Below are 17,368 nucleotides of genomic sequence, written 5' to 3'. Positions count from 1 at the left end.
TGTAAAGTATTTGTACCAACACACACAGTAACTTAATGAAAACACTACAAAATGACACAACACCAGTTTAGAAAAATAGGAAATATTTATCTAGACAAAACAAGACCAAAACGACAAAAATCCAACATACACAAGTCAAGTTATGATTTTTTAAAGGTTTAAAATAAAAAGAGTCTTTAGGTAGTTGTAACACCACACTAGCGCTGCTAGCGTGAAAATGTACCTGGTTTGCGTCAAAAATAACCCCCGCACGGGCGGTGTGCGTCGAAAATAACCCTGCACGGGTATATGCGTCGAAAACAGCTCGGCACGGCGAGGCGCGTCGAAAAAGCCAGCCACGCGACGGTCCGAAAGTCCCGCGGCGCTGGTTGCGATCTCTCAGCCTTCGTCAGCGATGCTGCGCGTCGTTTCTCCTGCTCCGGGCGTCGATTCTCCGGTCGCGTTTCCTGCGGCGTCGTTTCTCAGCTGCGGAGCCGGCGTCGCGTCGTTTTCTCAGCCGCGATCGGATTCGCGTCGATCTTTTCTCCGCACGGCGCTCGGTGCGTGTATTTTTGTCCTTAGGCTGCCAGCCTCTCTTTTCAGGGTCCCAGGAACTGGAAGGGCACCACAGAGCAGAGTAGGGGTCTCTCCAGAGACTCCAGGTGCTGGCAGGAAGAAGTCTTTGCTATCCCTGAGACTTCAACAACAGGAGGCAAGCTCTACATCAAGCCCTTGGAGATTTCTTCTTCAAGATGGAAGGCACACAAAGTCCAGTCTTTGCCCTCTTACTCAGGCAGAAGCAGCACTGCAGGAAAGCTCCACAAAGCACAGTCACAGGCAGGGCAGCACTTGTTCCTCAGCGATCAGCTCTTCTCCAGGCAGAGGTTCCCCTTGATTCCAGAAGTGTTTCTAAAGTTTGTAAGTTTGGGTGCCCTTCTTATACCCATTTTAGTCTTTGAAGTCACCTTCCTTCAAAGGGGACTCACACCTTCTTGTGAAATCCTGCCTTGCCCAGGCAAGGCCTCAGACACACACCAGGGGGCTGGAGACAGCATTGTCAGAGGCAGGCACAGTCCTTTCAGATGAGAGTGACCACTCCACCCCTCCCTCCTAGCAGAGATGGCTAATCAGGAAATGCAGATCACACCCCAGCTCCCTTTGTGTCACTGTCTGGTGTGAGGTGAAAAACAACCCAACTGTCAAACTGACCCAGACAGGGAATCCACAAACAAGGCAGAGTCACAGAATGGTTTAAGCAAGAAAATGCTCACTTTCTACAAGTGGCATTTCCCAACTCACAATCTTAAAATCAACTTTACTAAAAGATGTATTTTTAAATTGTGAGTTCAGGGATCCCAAACTCCACATGTCCATCTACTCTCTAGGGGAATCTACACTTTAATCATATTTAAAGGTAGCCCCCATATTATCCTATGAGAGAGAGACAGACCTTGCAACAGTGAAAACGAAATTGGCAGTATTTCACTGTCAGGACATATAAACCACATTACTATATGTCCTACCTTATCCATACACTGCACCCTGCCCTTGGGGCTACCTAGGGCCTACCTTAGGGGTGCCTTACATGTAAGGAAAGGGAAGGTTTAGGCCTGGCAAGTGGGTACACTTGCCAAGTCGAATTTACAGTGTAAAAATACACATACAGACACTGCAGTGGCAGGTCTGAGACATGATTACAGAGCTACTTATGTGGGTGGCACAACCAGTGCTGCAGGCCCACTAGTAGCATTTGATTTACAGGCCCTGGCACCTCTAGTGCACATTACTAGGGACTTACTAGTAATTCAAATATGCCAATCATGGATGAACCACTTACATATAATTTAAACAGGAGCACTTGCACTTTAGCACTGGTTAGCAGTGGTAAAGTGCCCAGAGTAACAAAAACAGCAAAATCAGAGTCCAGCACACATCAACAACCTGGGGAACAGAGGCAAAAAGTTAAGGGAGACCACGCCAAGGATGAAAAGTCTAACACGTGTCCCCCCCAGCTAAAAGTGGGGAGCAACTACCCAACCTCATGGGAGTTCTCATCCCTAAGGCGGAAGAACCTGGACAGACCATCAGCATTGGCGTGCTCTGTACCGGGTCGATGTTCCACCGTAAAGTCCATCCCCTGTAGGGAAATGGACCACCTCAACAGTTTTGGGTTCTCACCCCTCATCTGCATTAACCATCTGAGGGGTCTGTGGTCGGTCTGAACTCGGAAGTGAGTCCCAAACAAGTAGGGTCTTAGCTTCTTCAGTGCCCAGACCACAGCAAACGCTTCACGTTCTATGGCACTCCACCTACGTTCCCTGGGTAGTAACCTTCTGCTAATGAAGGCTACGGGTTGATCTAGGCCCTCTTCATTCAGCTGTGAGAGTACTGCTCCAATACCATGTTCTGAGGCGTCTGTCTGTACAACAAACTCCGTGGAGTAGTCAGGTGCCTTCAGCACCGGTGCTGTGCACATGGCAGCCTTCAGGGCATCAAAAGCGTTCTGGCAAGCCTCTGTCCAGATCACTTTCTTGGGTTGCTTCTTAGAAGTCAACTCAGTTAAGGGGGTAACAATGGTACCATATCCCTTAACGAACCTCCGATAGTATCCTGTGAGACCTAAAAAGGCTCTCACTTCAGTCTGGGTCTTGGGAGGCTCCCAAGCCAGAATCGTGTCAATCTTAGGCTGTAGGGGTGCAACCTGGCCACTCCCCACCTGGTGTCCTAAGTACACAACAGAACCCTGCCCTATTTGGCACTTGCTCGCCTTAATAGTGAGGCCTGCCTTCTGCAGGGCCTCTAACACTCTCCAGAGGTGTTGCAGGTGTTCCTCCCATGTGGAACTAAACACAGCAATGTCATCCAGGTAGGCGGCACTGAACTCATCCAGTCCTGCCAACACCTGGTTGACCAACCTCTGAAAGGTGGCAGGGGCATTCTTCATTCCAAAGGGCATCACATTGAAGTGGAAGTGCCCATCGGGGGTAGAGAATGCTGACCTCTCCTTTGCCCCTTCAGTTAAGGCAATCTGCCAGTACCCAGATGTTAAATCAAACGTACTGAGGTACTGGGCAGCTCCTAACCGATCAATGAGCTCATCAGCTCGGGGGATGGGGTGTGCGTCAGTCTTGCTGACCGCATTGAGACCCCGGTAGTCCACACAGAACCTAAGTTCTGGAGTGGCACCAGGAGCAGTAGCCTTTGGGACCAAGACCACTGGGCTGGCCCAAGGACTGCTGGAGTGCTCAATAACCCTTAGGGCTAACATTTTGGAGACTTCCTCCTTAATGCAAGCCCTCACCCTGTCAGTCACCCTGTAAACCTTATGTTTAACAGGTGTACTGTCCCCAGTGTCCACATCATGTGTGCACAGGTGTGTGACTCCTGGGATCAGGGAAAACAGTGAGGCGAACTGTCCCAGCACGTGGCGACAGTCCCTCTGCTGTTCCTCAGTCAGGGAGGGGGAGAGGATCACTCCCTCCACAGACCCATCTTTCTCTCCTGCAGACAGGAGGTCAGGAAGAGGCTCACTCTCTTCCTCCACCCCGTCATCTGTCGCTAGGAGCATGGATAGCTCAGTTCGCTCAAAGTGTGGTTTGAGGCGGTTGACATGTAGGACCCTCAAGGGGTTCCTGGGGGATTGCAAGTCTACCAGATAGGTGACCTCGCTCTTTCTTTCCACCACCTCAAAAGGCCCAGTCCACTTATCTTGGAGAGCCCTAGGCTCTACTGGTGCCATGACCCACACTTTTTGTCCAGGCTGAAACTCAACCAGAGTGGCATTCTGGTCGTACCACCGTTTCATGTCCTCCTGGCTTGCTTCCAGGTTCTCCTGAGCGAGACGCCTGAAGCGGCCAGTCTGGTTTCTGAGTGCCAGCATGTAGCTAAATACATCCTGGGGTGGTTTACTAGGAGCTTTCTCCAAAGCCTCCTTCACCAGACTGAGCGGTCCCCTCACAGGGTGGCCATAGATGAGCTCAAAGGGGCTAAAGCCAAGTCCCTTTTGAGGCACCTCCCTGTAAGCGAACAGAAGGCATGGCAAGAGGACGTCCCACTTACGCCTCAAGGGCTCTGACAGGCCCTGAATCATGCCTTTCAAGGTGCGGTTGAATCTCTCAACCAGACCATTACTTTGGGGGTGGTAAGGGGTGGTGAACTTGTAGGTTACCCCACACACCTTCCACAGAGACTTCATATAAGTGGATATGAAGTTTGTACCCCTATCAGATACTACCTCCTTGGGGAACCCCATGCGGGTAAAAACCCCCATCAAGGCACGTCCCACCACGGGGGCGGTGACCGTCCTTAGAGGAATAGCTTCTGGGTACCGTGTGGCATGGTCCACCAAGACCAGGATGAACCTGTTGCCCATGGCTGTCTTGGGATCCAGAGGCCCCACAATGTCAATTCCTACCCTTTCAAAGGGAGTACTGACTACCGGTAACGGTTGGAGGGGAGCTTTGCATTTCCCCCCACTCTTGCCACTTGCCTGACAAGTCTGACAAGATCTACAATAAGCAGCTGACTGCTTGTTCATCAAGGGCCAGTAAAAGTGGGAGACAAGCCTCTTATAGGTCTTGTCCTGCCCTAGATGTCCTGCCAAAGGCACATCATGAGCCAAACCCAGTAGGAAGGTCCTGAAGCCCCGGGGTACCACCAGCATACGAGCTGACCCCGGCTCAGGAACCTTAGGCTCACTATACAGGAGGCCATCCTCCCAATAAATCAGGTGAGTACCTGGCGCCCCGCCAGCCGCCTGGGCTGCAGCCTGCTGCCGCAGTCCCTCAAGAGTAGGGCATTCCTTCTGCGCTGTGCAGAATACTTCCCTGGTGGGTCCCCCTTCCTGCTGCCACTGCGACAGCTCAGGGACCTCCCCCAGTTCAGCCACCTGTTCCCCTGTAGGTTCCGGGGCATCACCCTCAGGCTCTGCCTCCTCCCGGACCGTGGGAACTTCTGGGGCGGGTTTCTCGCGCCTCCTGCCTTTCCTCTTCTTGGCGGTCCCCTGGGCCACTGTTTCAGGCTCCAGGGGCTCTTGACTACCCTGATTGGCTGCCATAGACCGGGTGGATACGCATACCCACCCAGGCAGACCCAACATCTCCAAGTGAGACCTGTGTTCCACCTCCTTCCAAGGGGAATCCTCCAGGTCGTTGCCTAGCAAACAATCAACAGGCATGGTTGGACTCACAGCTACTTTCCAGGAACCTGAGACCCCCCCCCCATTCAAAGGGAACCTGCGCCACTCTGCAGAGGCGCTCAGAGTTGTCTACTGCAACTACTTGGTGAAGTACCCGGGGATCAATCTGCTCTTCAGACACCAGGTGACTCCTCACTGTAGTCACACTGGCTCCAGTGTCTCTTAGAGCCTCCACCCTCTGTCCATTGATGGTCACCCATTGCCTGTACTTCTTAGTGTTATCAGGCACTAGGTTTCTCTGGACCATCTCACTGTCCCCTAGTGAGACAAGGGTCATTTCTGCTGGTTCCCACCCACCTGAAACCAACTCCTCCCCAAGCGCTACACTGGCCAAACCCTGGGACGGCGCACCAGTGGGTGCCGGTGTACTTTTGGGGCATTTGGGGTCCCCCCTCACATGACCCACCTGGTCACATGAATAGCACTTACGTAGGGGACCACCTGCCATTGGCTTCCCTTTGGAGAACCATGTCTTCTTTTCACTGGGGGGTTGGGAATCCTTACCCTGGGAATCAGTTTGGGGCCCTTTAGAGAACTCATCCTGTTTGCCCTTACCCCCCCCTTTCTTCTGAGAGGGACCCTGCCCACCCTTGGCGTGGTCTCCCCCATACCTCCTTTGGACCCTGGTGCTCTCCCAGCGGTCCGCTTCCTGTGCAAGCTTCCTGGGGTCAGTCAGCTTGCTGTCAATGAGGTGCTGGCGCAGCTCTGGAAAACATAAACTGTACAAGTGCTCCCAAGCAATTAAATTGTAAAGCCCCTCATACGTGTTTACCTTACTGCCCTTCACCCAACCATCCAGTGACCTGCAACAAGAATCAACACATTCCAACCATGTTTGGGATTCCTTTCTCTTGTAGGATCTAAACTTCTCTTTGTACTGCTCAGGGGTGAGACCATACCTGGTAAGTAAGGCCTCCTTCATGGCAGGGTAGGTGAGACTCTGAGCATCCCCTAAGGCCGTCAGTGTGTCCCTCCCCTCTGCCTCAAAATGCTTCCACAGGGCTGCCCCCCAATGAGCTTCAGGGACCAGGTTCATGTGGAGAGCTGACTCATAACCCTTGAACCACAAGTAGATATCATCCTCCCTCTTATAATCCCTCACAAGGTCTTTTGGGATGTGTACCCTTCTCTCAGGCTGCACTGTAGAATTGCTGCCACCATCCCTACTGGACTGGCTTCTATGATCTATCTCTTTCAAGCTAAGCTCATGAGCCATTGTTATCTTCTTTTCCTCAAGGGCTAGCCTTCTCTGCTCCAATTGGTACTCCCTTTCTGCCTGTCTGTCCTGTAACTCTTCAGGTGTCAGACCCTTGGAGGATACACTGCTACTTGCCCTAGAGATTCTCCCCTGAGACATAGCAGGCCCACCCACTACATCAGTGTGAGTGACTTGCAACTCCTCTTCCCCCTCTGGCTCCTCATCTGTGTGCCCCTCAGCTGCTTTGGCTGTCACCCAGGCCCTCAGCGCCTTTTGCAGCTCATCCTTCTTGGATGAGCTCTTAATGGGACAGCCAACATTACTACAAAACTGCTTCAACTGAGCCACCTTGTAGCTCTCCAATTTCTCCAAGTCAAAAGCAGCTTCAGCTAGGGCATCTCCAGACTGAGACATGATGAGAGGTTAAAAAAAATATGCACAGTTCCAAAAACAGAAAAGCAAGTTCTCAAATGAAGTTTCAGCAAAGTCAATCCCGGGATCAGCGAAAAAAAAGAAACTGAATGCAGAGAAAAACAGTCCAAGTAAAAAACAAAAATCACAAGACTAGTAGTATGTGGTCACGTAGTGGTCTCAGATCAAAACAGTAGTGTACACTTAATTACTGTATGTCAAGTACAAATACAAGTCCAAATCCCGACCGCTGATCACCAATGTTAGAAATGGGGTCTCTGGTTGACAGTCAGGTTACCCCCTGTTCAAGCAAGGACCCTCACTCTAGTTAGGATAAAAGAGAATCACCCTCAGCTAACCCCTGCTTACCCCCTTGGTAGCTTGGCAGAGCAGTAGGCTTAACCTCAGAGTGCTAGGTGTAAAGTATTTGTACCAACACACACAGTAACTTAATGAAAACACTACAAAATGACACAACACCAGTTTAGAAAAATAGGAAATATTTATCTAGACAAAACAAGACCAAAACGACAAAAATCCAACATACACAAGTCAAGTTATGATTTTTTAAAGGTTTAAAATAAAAAGAGTCTTTAGGTAGTTGTAACACCACACTAGCGCTGCTAGCGTGAAAATGTACCTGGTTTGCGTCAAAAATAACCCCCGCACGGGCGGTGTGCGTCGAAAATAACCCTGCACGGGTATATGCGTCGAAAACAGCTCGGCACGGCGAGGCGCGTCGAAAAAGCCAGCCACGCGACGGTCCGAAAGTCCCGCGGCGCTGGTTGCGATCTCTCAGCCTTCGTCAGCGATGCTGCGCGTCGTTTCTCCTGCTCCGGGCGTCGATTCTCCGGTCGCGTTTCCTGCGGCGTCGTTTCTCAGCTGCGGAGCCGGCGTTGCGTCGTTTTCTCAGCCGCGATCGGATTCGCGTCGATCTTTTCTCCGCACGGCGCTCGGTGCGTGTATTTTTGTCCTTAGGCTGCCAGCCTCTCTTTTCAGGGTCCCAGGAACTGGAAGGGCACCACAGAGCAGAGTAGGGGTCTCTCCAGAGACTCCAGGTGCTGGCAGGAAGAAGTCTTTGCTATCCCTGAGACTTCAACAACAGGAGGCAAGCTCTACATCAAGCCCTTGGAGATTTCTTCTTCAAGATGGAAGGCACACAAAGTCCAGTCTTTGCCCTCTTACTCAGGCAGAAGCAGCACTGCAGGAAAGCTCCACAAAGCACAGTCACAGGCAGGGCAGCACTTGTTCCTCAGCGATCAGCTCTTCTCCAGGCAGAGGTTCCCCTTGATTCCAGAAGTGTTTCTAAAGTTTGTAAGTTTGGGTGCCCTTCTTATACCCATTTTAGTCTTTGAAGTCACCTTCCTTCAAAGGGGACTCACACCTTCTTGTGAAATCCTGCCTTGCCCAGGCAAGGCCTCAGACACACACCAGGGGGCTGGAGACAGCATTGTCAGAGGCAGGCACAGTCCTTTCAGATGAGAGTGACCACTCCACCCCTCCCTCCTAGCAGAGATGGCTAATCAGGAAATGCAGATCACACCCCAGCTCCCTTTGTGTCACTGTCTGGTGTGAGGTGAAAAACAACCCAACTGTCAAACTGACCCAGACAGGGAATCCACAAACAAGGCAGAGTCACAGAATGGTTTAAGCAAGAAAATGCTCACTTTCTACAAGTGGCATTTCCCAACTCACAATCTTAAAATCAACTTTACTAAAAGATGTATTTTTAAATTGTGAGTTCAGGGATCCCAAACTCCACATGTCCATCTACTCTCTAGGGGAATCTACACTTTAATCATATTTAAAGGTAGCCCCCATATTATCCTATGAGAGAGAGACAGACCTTGCAACAGTGAAAACGAAATTGGCAGTATTTCACTGTCAGGACATATAAACCACATTACTATATGTCCTGACTTATCCATACACTGCACCCTGCCCTTGGGGCTACCTAGGGCCTACCTTAGGGGTGCCTTACATGTAAGGAAAGGGAAGGTTTAGGCCTGGCAAGTGGGTACACTTGCCAAGTCGAATTTACAGTGTAAAAATACACATACAGACACTGCAGTGGCAGGTCTGAGACATGATTACAGAGCTACTTATGTGGGTGGCACAACCAGTGCTGCAGGCCCACTAGTAGCATTTGATTTACAGGCCCTGGCACCTCTAGTGCACATTACTAGGGACTTACTAGTAATTCAAATATGCCAATCATGGATGAACCACTTACATATAATTTAAACAGGAGCACTTGCACTTTAGCACTGGTTAGCAGTGGTAAAGTGCCCAGAGTAACAAAAACAGCAAAATCAGAGTCCAGCACACATCAACAACCTGGGGAACAGAGGCAAAAAGTTAAGGGAGACCACGCCAAGGATGAAAAGTCTAACACTAACCATTCAATCAAACTGGATATCACAGTATCAGGAGAGAGAGAACTCCCTTCTACATTACCTTCAAAAAGGATATCCAAAAACAAGATTGCCCATAGAAAGATCACGAATATAGGATGGTTCAATAAAAGATGGAGATTTTAAAAAAGAAGTATGAAACTCGAGTGCAAACAGATGGAGCATCAGAAGAAATCAAGAAAGCAAGATACACATACAAACAGATGATTACATAAACAAAAGAAGAGGCCCTTCAAAACAAGTGGTTAAAACTAGAAAAAGCCACCCTGGAAAAAGATCCGCAGCTATTCTGGTACAAAATCGTCAAATGTCTTGGAACAAAAAGGAATTTCCTAGAAGCCAACATATCAGAGATAAATTGGTTATACTCCTCTCTTCAATATGCAATCCATCCAATGAAAGTTACACTGAAGAACAGAATAATTTGCTCACTAAAGGGCAAAATAGAATGACTGATATGTATTCAAGAAGAAACTTGTTTGAACGCATCTTCATGGAGAATAACCTAATTTCTCCAATAAATGCTCCAGCAAAAGGAACTGTCATAGGCCAAATACCAGCAGAGGTCTTAAACAAAACCCTGAATGGTGGCAAAGTATTTTAACAGCAACCGTCATTGAGATTGATGTACCTAGAACATGCCCTGAATCAATGTGCAACATTGGTCTAAGAGGGTCCTTGCTAGACATTGATTCCTAAATGTTCTCCAAACTGATACTAAGGGCTGTAGATAATTAGGTACAAAATAAAAAGATTCTAAACCCATTTAAATGGGTATTTAGAAATGCCCTATCCAAAATCAACCAAATGTTCAATTTTCTCCACATCACAACAACAAAGATGCTACTGTATGTAGTGCATCTAGATTTTATGGTCGCTTTTGACCTAATAACAAGGCACATTGTTAGACTTGATAACCTTAGGGTGGTCATCCCTCAACTTTGTGCCTGTCTCCCACCATTTTCCTGACCCTGTTTTTCTGGTTTTAGGACTCTGTACAGTTTACCACTGCTGACCAGTGCTTAAGTGCATGTGTTCTCTCCCCTAAACATGGTAACATTGGCTCCTATCCAATTGGCATATTTATTTTACCTGTAAGTCCCTAGTAAAGTACAATAGAAGTGCCCAGGGCCTATTAATTAAATTATACTAGTGGGCCTACAGCACTGATTTTGCCACCCCCATAAGTAGTCCCTTAACCATGTCTCAGGCCTGCCTTTGCAAAGCCCGTGTGTGCAGTTTCACTGCCACTTGGAGCTGCAGTTATAACTACTTGACAAGTCTTAAAATTCCCCTTTTTCTACATATACGTCACCCCTAAGGAGAGGTAGTGAAAAACTCACAAATTTGTTTTTCACTACTGAAAGGCATGCTCCTCTCATAGGCCCGCATTAGAACTGCCCTTATATACAATTAAGTGGTAGATTCTGATGTAAAAGAGTAGCCCTGTTATGTTTAGCATGGCCAGATTATAATAAAAAATCCTGCTTACTGGTGAAGTTGGATTTAGTATTACTGTTTTACAAATGCCACTTTTAGAAAGTAGGCATTTCTCTGCACTTACTGCCTTCTGTGCCTTACAGCCTGCCTTCAATCCATGCCTGGGCTGTGCTGGTTGACAGCTTTTCTTGTGCATTCCACCCGGACAGCCATAAACACAGGACACTCAGCCACATTTGCATTCATCTGCATACTGAATGGGTCTCCCTGGGCAGGAGGGGTGGAGGGGCTCTCACTTACACTTCAAATGCCAGTGGCGTGACCCCACACAAAGGACTGATATACCCCCCGACCTCCCCCCACAGGGATCCTGGCAGACAGGGCTAGGTTGAAAAGGGACCGTCTGCACTTCAAAACCACTCTTTGAAGTTTCCCTCACTTCAAAAGTATTTTTGGGTATGTATACTGGGTCTCTGACTCCACCAAATCAGACACTTCTGGATCTACAACTGGATTCTGTCAGAGGGACTACCTGGCTGCCCAAAGAACTCATCTGGACTGCTTTGCTGGAAGGACTGCTGCCCTGCTTGTTGCCCTAATGCCTGCTGGCCCCTGACTCTAATGGAAGGACTCTGCCTTCCCCACAAGTGCTCACCAAGGGCTTGGATTGAACTTGCCTCCTGGTCTGAAGTCTCAAGACCACAAAGACTTCACCAAAGAGAAGAAAATCCCTGTGTATTGGAACATCGACGCAATGCCTGCAGAAATTGACACAGGGCCTGCCTTGCGGCTGAACAATCGCCACATCACTGGCTGGATTGATGCAGCACCTGCTCCTTCTTGCCAGTGCAGTAAGGACTTTCAACACATCGTCCCTGGCCATCAAAATATACCCGCATCACAGTGAGGAACCAAGGCTGTGCTCCTGGAAATCAACACATCACCTTGCTGCTTGGAAAGAAATGATGCATTCGCTGTGCCACACCGGAAAATCCGATGTAGCGCCTTATTTTTTACCACATCTCCTCCTCTGCTGCCTCCATGCATCGTTATTTTTTACACATCCACTGTACTTTGTGTTACAATAACAAAGCCACGCATTCTTAAGAATTGAGACTTGTTTAAACCTTTAAAAAGTAATATCTTGACTTGTGCATATTGGATTTTTGTCGTTTTGGTCTTATTTGATTCAGATACATATTATCTATTTTTCTAAACTGGTGTGGAGTACTCTTTGTAGTGTTCTTGTAAACAGTTATTGCACAAATATTTACACATTGCCTTCTAAGTTAAGCCTGCCTGCCCTGTGCCAAGCTACCAGAGCTACCAGAGGGCACAGTTTGTGTAGTGACTCACCCTGAGTAGGATTGTGGTCCCTACTTGAACAAAGGTGTATACCCCTGTCAACTAGAGACCCAATTTCTAACACACAGGCTGTGGAAAACGTTGAGTGATATGGGCCTGTACCCAGCTCTGCTGTCCCTGATAGAAATGCTGCACTCATCGCAGGTCAGGTTAAAGCAAAACGACCTCCTCAGCAACAAATTTACCACCATAAGCGAATGAAACATGGATGTGTTCTCGAGCCCTGTTATTTTGGCAGTTTATAAATGATCCTTACAGGTAATTTCTGAAGGCAAGCATAGACCTCTATGCAGTCGAAGGCATCCAAGTTCATGCAATCCTATGTACTATAATCCACCTTAATAGCGAGAACCTTGAAGGTCTGTAAACATAATTAAAGGTAGTGGACAAGTATTGTCAAGAAAATGTGATAAAGATAAATACAGAGATCACAGAAACAATGGTTTTGACAAAGAACAGAAAAGTCAGTAAAACCTTTACGATTAACAATTTAAAAATGAATGTCGTGAGCACCTTAACATACCTTTGCGTGTCTATCGCCAACAACCTCAAATGGAATGCACACATACCTACAGCTATCGAAAAAGCCTTCCTAAATGCCATCCGCATAACGTCACGGCAACTGCTTCTTACATAACATCAATCACATCATAGGCAAAGGTTGGAAGCTAAATAACCTCGGCAGCAATTCTCTGGGTTATAGACAAAATGACTACAAAAATAGGGAGCCGTAAAATAAACTTCTGGAAGTCTCTGTTGATGTTATCAGCAGGTCTCCCCATCATTGCTTTGGAATCTGACATCAGTTATACTTCATTATAAATTGATGTGAAATCTCTCCAATAAAGTACGGTATAAAAAGATTCAAAATGGCAGGAGAAAACCTAGTAGACAAAGCCTGGAAAGAGCATTTCATCCACAACTTATGATCAAGATTCGTTGCTTGCTGAGAGGAAAGTAAATGTGCACGTGAAAATTTAGACTTGTGAATAGGGCCCAATGTAAGGCTTTAGGAGTGGCGTGGGCAACATAGACCACTCAAAGTAGTACTTCTAATTACCAGTAGTTATCGTACCAAGCCTCACTGTGAGGCTTTTATCATAGCACATCATGTTCTCATCCATATTCTTAAAGCATTCCACTCTGGGACACACATTGGTGTGTGGAAAACTGAATAGATGTGCCCTGGTTGTTCATCAGATAGTGAACCTGTAATAGCAACTTCTCATTAGTGAAAAGGGTGATTTTTGCTTTTTCTTATAACTTTAGAGTTAAAAAAAGTAAATCAAGTTTAGTTTCAGCATGTAAATACGGAAATAAGGGTACAGGGATCAAAAATAGAGCATTTCCACGTTGCTCTCTGCTAAAGGAAAAACGTTCAATGGAATTACATTAAGCTTGGCATGAAAGTAGAACTCTGCCTAGAGGTGTGCCTTTGTTTAATTGTAAATCTACTCAGTGGTTTTTCAGAAATAAGTACTACCCAACTGTATCAGATAGGCTTTCAAAGATTCAATTATAGCATAGCTAAACTATTATCTGCATTGGCGTCCCAAATCCATTTAAAAAATGAAGCAGGCCAGTGGATGAGAGAACATTTGTTCCCATCATTCATTGTGGAGTTTTCAACCCGGCTCTCGATTGTCAAATTTACACACACTGATTAGCTGTCTATCACAAAAAAATCCTTTACAGCTGCCCTTACCCAACGCAGTGTCCTGAGCACAATGTTGGAAAAAATGAGGTAAAATAGAGTAGAAGGGGTTATGATGAGCATGCCCTGACATTCAGGTCCAGGTTGAGGCATCCAACTTAATCCCCTGGCATCAAAAAACATTTTTTCAATTGGATTTTGTCACAGGATATATAATAAGGGTTCCCAAATCCTGAAAGAATTTACAAAGAAAATCAAATCAATTTGGAGCATCTCAGTTGGGCACAACCAATGGATGCAAGCAACAGTAGTTTGGTGCATGCAGGGGTTGGCTGCCACCGGCTGGGGTGGTACAAAAGTGGTGGCTGTCTTTGTCAGGTTATGCATAGGGGTTGACCTGCTTATAGACTAAAGGCTTTGCACAGCTGTAATAAGCACAAATGGCAAAAGAGAGTTAATTGCCAATATCAGATTGGGTGCAGGGCCTGGCCAAAGGCCAGTCTTTTGCCACTTCACCATGCAATCAGTTGAGGATGTTATCAGTTTTTTGGACAAGTTAAAAATATTACATATGTACTGTTACAATTGCCTGATTGATGATGTAAGTTCCTAGAGCCATATTTAAAGGGGTAATTAGCTACAGTCTCATTTAAAGTGTAAACTGGTGGACTTTCAGTTTGGCAGTACATTGGAGGAATCATCTCAGTCACGCCTGCATAGGAATGTCTCCCTATTTCAACACTTTCGCCACAGAGGTGGTGTTTTTCTCCCAGGGCAGCTTCAGGAGCAAAACTTCCAACAGTGGCCCTGAGTAAAAACTCTGTAATGACAATTCCATCATGCCAGTGTAGTTTTATGGAATTGCTGCCAAGAAATGTGAGTACTAAAAATGCACCCATAAATGGAGGTACATTTAGAATACCTTCATGGCAAGTGTTTCTGAATGGAAATTTGAAGGGCTTTGCACCACCAAAAATGTTGGCAGCCCAGTCAGCCGAAAAGGAGCAGCAGCTCCAACATCATTTCCAATGGTGTGACTATTGCCATATGGTAGGTGTGAGACATTGGGTTGTTGGTTGACTGGGGGTGAGCTCGGGTCAAGCAGAAACAATAATCCTAATCAGAGTGAAGCACAAGCCAAACCAAATTAACCTGGTAGTTTAGGACAGAGCAGTCAGGATTAACTTAGAGGTAATGCGTAAAGTGCTTGTGCGTATTACACACAAAGAGAGAAATGGGAGTGTATCATCCCCATACAAACTCCCTAAGACAAGAATCAACAACACAACTTGTATGGGGAATACTGTGAACAGGCTAATCTGGCCTGTTCAGCTAGTCATCAGATCACGAACGTGGTGATCTAATTATCGGCATGGGGTATGGTAGTGGTGGCCGTGTGCTCAATAGAGGAAATAGGTATACCCCTTATGGAATAGGTGGTCTCACACACAGTATGGTATCATGTTTCATCATTTGACCACCTATCCCCACCCAGGTAAGATGATACCACCTGGGGGGACTCAACCTCGTTGTTAATAGAACTCTGAGGGAGTCCTGAAATTCAATCTTGCTGGATAGAGCGGGGATCCAGTTGAGTGAGAAAATAAAGCTACAATTACCTGACAAATCACCGGTGTATCCTATTCCTTTAATGACGGTGTTTGTTGGTAAGATTAAAAACCATTGAGACACTCCTGAATATAATGTTCAAGGTGTCATCTAAATCTATATGGCCAACATGTTTCTGCCCTCGCATATAGCCAAAATGGTCTGGGGCATTCGTGAGGGCCTGGGATCCCTCCTAAGAATGGGGGTAGCTGGTTAAGCTAGAAAGTGAGCAAATATGTTAAAATGCACACTGGGCCTACTTGGAAGAAAATACAGTGAAGGGATGCCTAGAGAGAAATAATAAGTGAAATAGATTTAGAAAACGGCATGCACTTGGTGAGTGTACATAAACACTGCAATTCACTACACACAAGTGTGAAAAAACATGCTGTGAGTAACTCATAAAACCATGCAGATGCTACTGCTGTAAAGGTAATACTGTACATGGCTCATATCAGGGCCCTAAATAATACACATAGGGCTGGGTCTCTTACCCTATTATGGTAGGGCAATTAGCCCCAGGTCTGTGAGCGGGGCGGGGGTTTGCCCTTGTATTCACACTCTGTGAAGGGATGAAGGTCCAAATCAGAAAAGGAAATCTAAAATTGGTGCCATGGCAGTAGAACAGATATGCAATCAGGCATTACTGTAACTGAGGCACAGAAACTTGTCTAGATCTTAGATGTTATAGACATCTGTTAGACCTGACAGCCTTAGGGTTGTCACACCTAACTTGTTGCCTGCCTCCCTCCACTTTTCGGACACAGTTTTTGCTGATTTTTAGATTCTGCGCACTTTACCACTGCTAACGAGTGCTAAAGTGCATTTGCTCTCTCCCTTTAAACATGGTAACATTGGATCATACCCAATTGGACTATTTAATTTACTTATAAGTCCCTAGTAGTGTGCACTATATGTGCCCAGGGCCTGTAGATTTAATGCTACTAGTGGGCCTGCAGCACTGGTTCTGCCACCCACTTAAGTAGCCCCTTAACCTTGTCTCAGGCCTGCCATTGCAAGGCCTGTGGGTGCTGTTTCACTGCCAATTCGACTTGGCATTTAAAGGTACTTGCCAAGCCTAAACCCCCCCTTTTTCTACATACAAGACACCCCTAAGGTATGCCCTAGGTAACCCATAGGGCAGGGTCCTGTGTAGGCAAAAGGCAGGACATGTACCTATGTAGTTTACATGTCCTGGTAGTGTAAAACTCCCAAATTCGTTTTTACACTGCTGTGAGGCCTGCTCCCTTCATAGGCTAACATTGGGTCTGCCTTCATACATTGTTTGAGTGGTAGCTGCTGATCTGAAAGGAGTAAGAAGGTCATATCTAGTATGGCCAGAAAGGTGATACAAAATCCTGCTGACTGGCGAAGTTGGATTTAATATTACTATTTTAGAAATGCCACTTTTATAAAGTGAGCATTTCTCTGCACTTAAGTCTTTCTGTGCCTTACAATCCATGTCTGGCTGGGTTTAGTTGACAGCTCCTTGTGCATTCACTCAGACACACCCCAAACACAGGATACTCAGCCTCACTTGCATAAATCTGCATTTTGAATGGGTCTTCCTGGGCTGGGAGGGTGAGGGTCTGCTCTAACACAAAGGACTACCACACCCCCTACTAGGACCCTGGCAGACAGGAGTGAAATGAAAGGGGACCTGGTGCACTTCTAAGCCACTCTTTGAAGTCTCCACCAACTTCAAAGCACATTTGGGTATATAAACAGGGCCTCTGCCCCTTCCAACTGAGACACTTCCTGGAGAAGAAACTTGAACCAGAACCTGCATTCTTCCCAGAGGAACTGCCTGGCTGCCCAAAGGACTCACCTGACTGCTTTCTTTGAAGGACTGCTGCCTTGCTATTGGCCTGCTGCCTTGCTGCTGTCTGGCTGGAGTGAAGAAGTGCTCTCCAAGGGCTTGGATAGAGCATGCCTCCTGTTACCTGAAGTCTCAGGACCAAAAAGACTTCTCTCTTGCAACTGGACTCCTTGTACGAAGAAAATTAGATGCACAGCTTGCTAAAACCGATGCACAGCCTGCCCTGCGGTGAGAAATTCACCGCATGCCAACACGGAACGACGCAGCACGACTTCACAAGGAG

At 47.0% G+C, this 17,368-nt stretch overlaps 1 protein-coding gene across 2 annotated transcripts in view; it reads left to right on the top strand.

Annotated features, from left to right (window-relative positions):
• SLC4A5 (solute carrier family 4 member 5) overlaps positions 1 to 17,368 on the top strand; it is a 706,789-nt gene that overhangs the window by 530,142 nt on the left and 159,279 nt on the right. The gene's annotated exons all lie outside the window — the stretch shown is intronic.

This window comes from Pleurodeles waltl, chromosome 11 (assembly GCF_031143425.1).
Source record: "Pleurodeles waltl isolate 20211129_DDA chromosome 11, aPleWal1.hap1.20221129, whole genome shotgun sequence".
Classification (NCBI taxonomy): domain Eukaryota; kingdom Metazoa; phylum Chordata; class Amphibia; order Caudata; family Salamandridae; genus Pleurodeles; species Pleurodeles waltl.
Note: the sequence above shows the minus strand (reverse complement) of the source record. Positions and strands in the feature narration are given on the sequence as shown.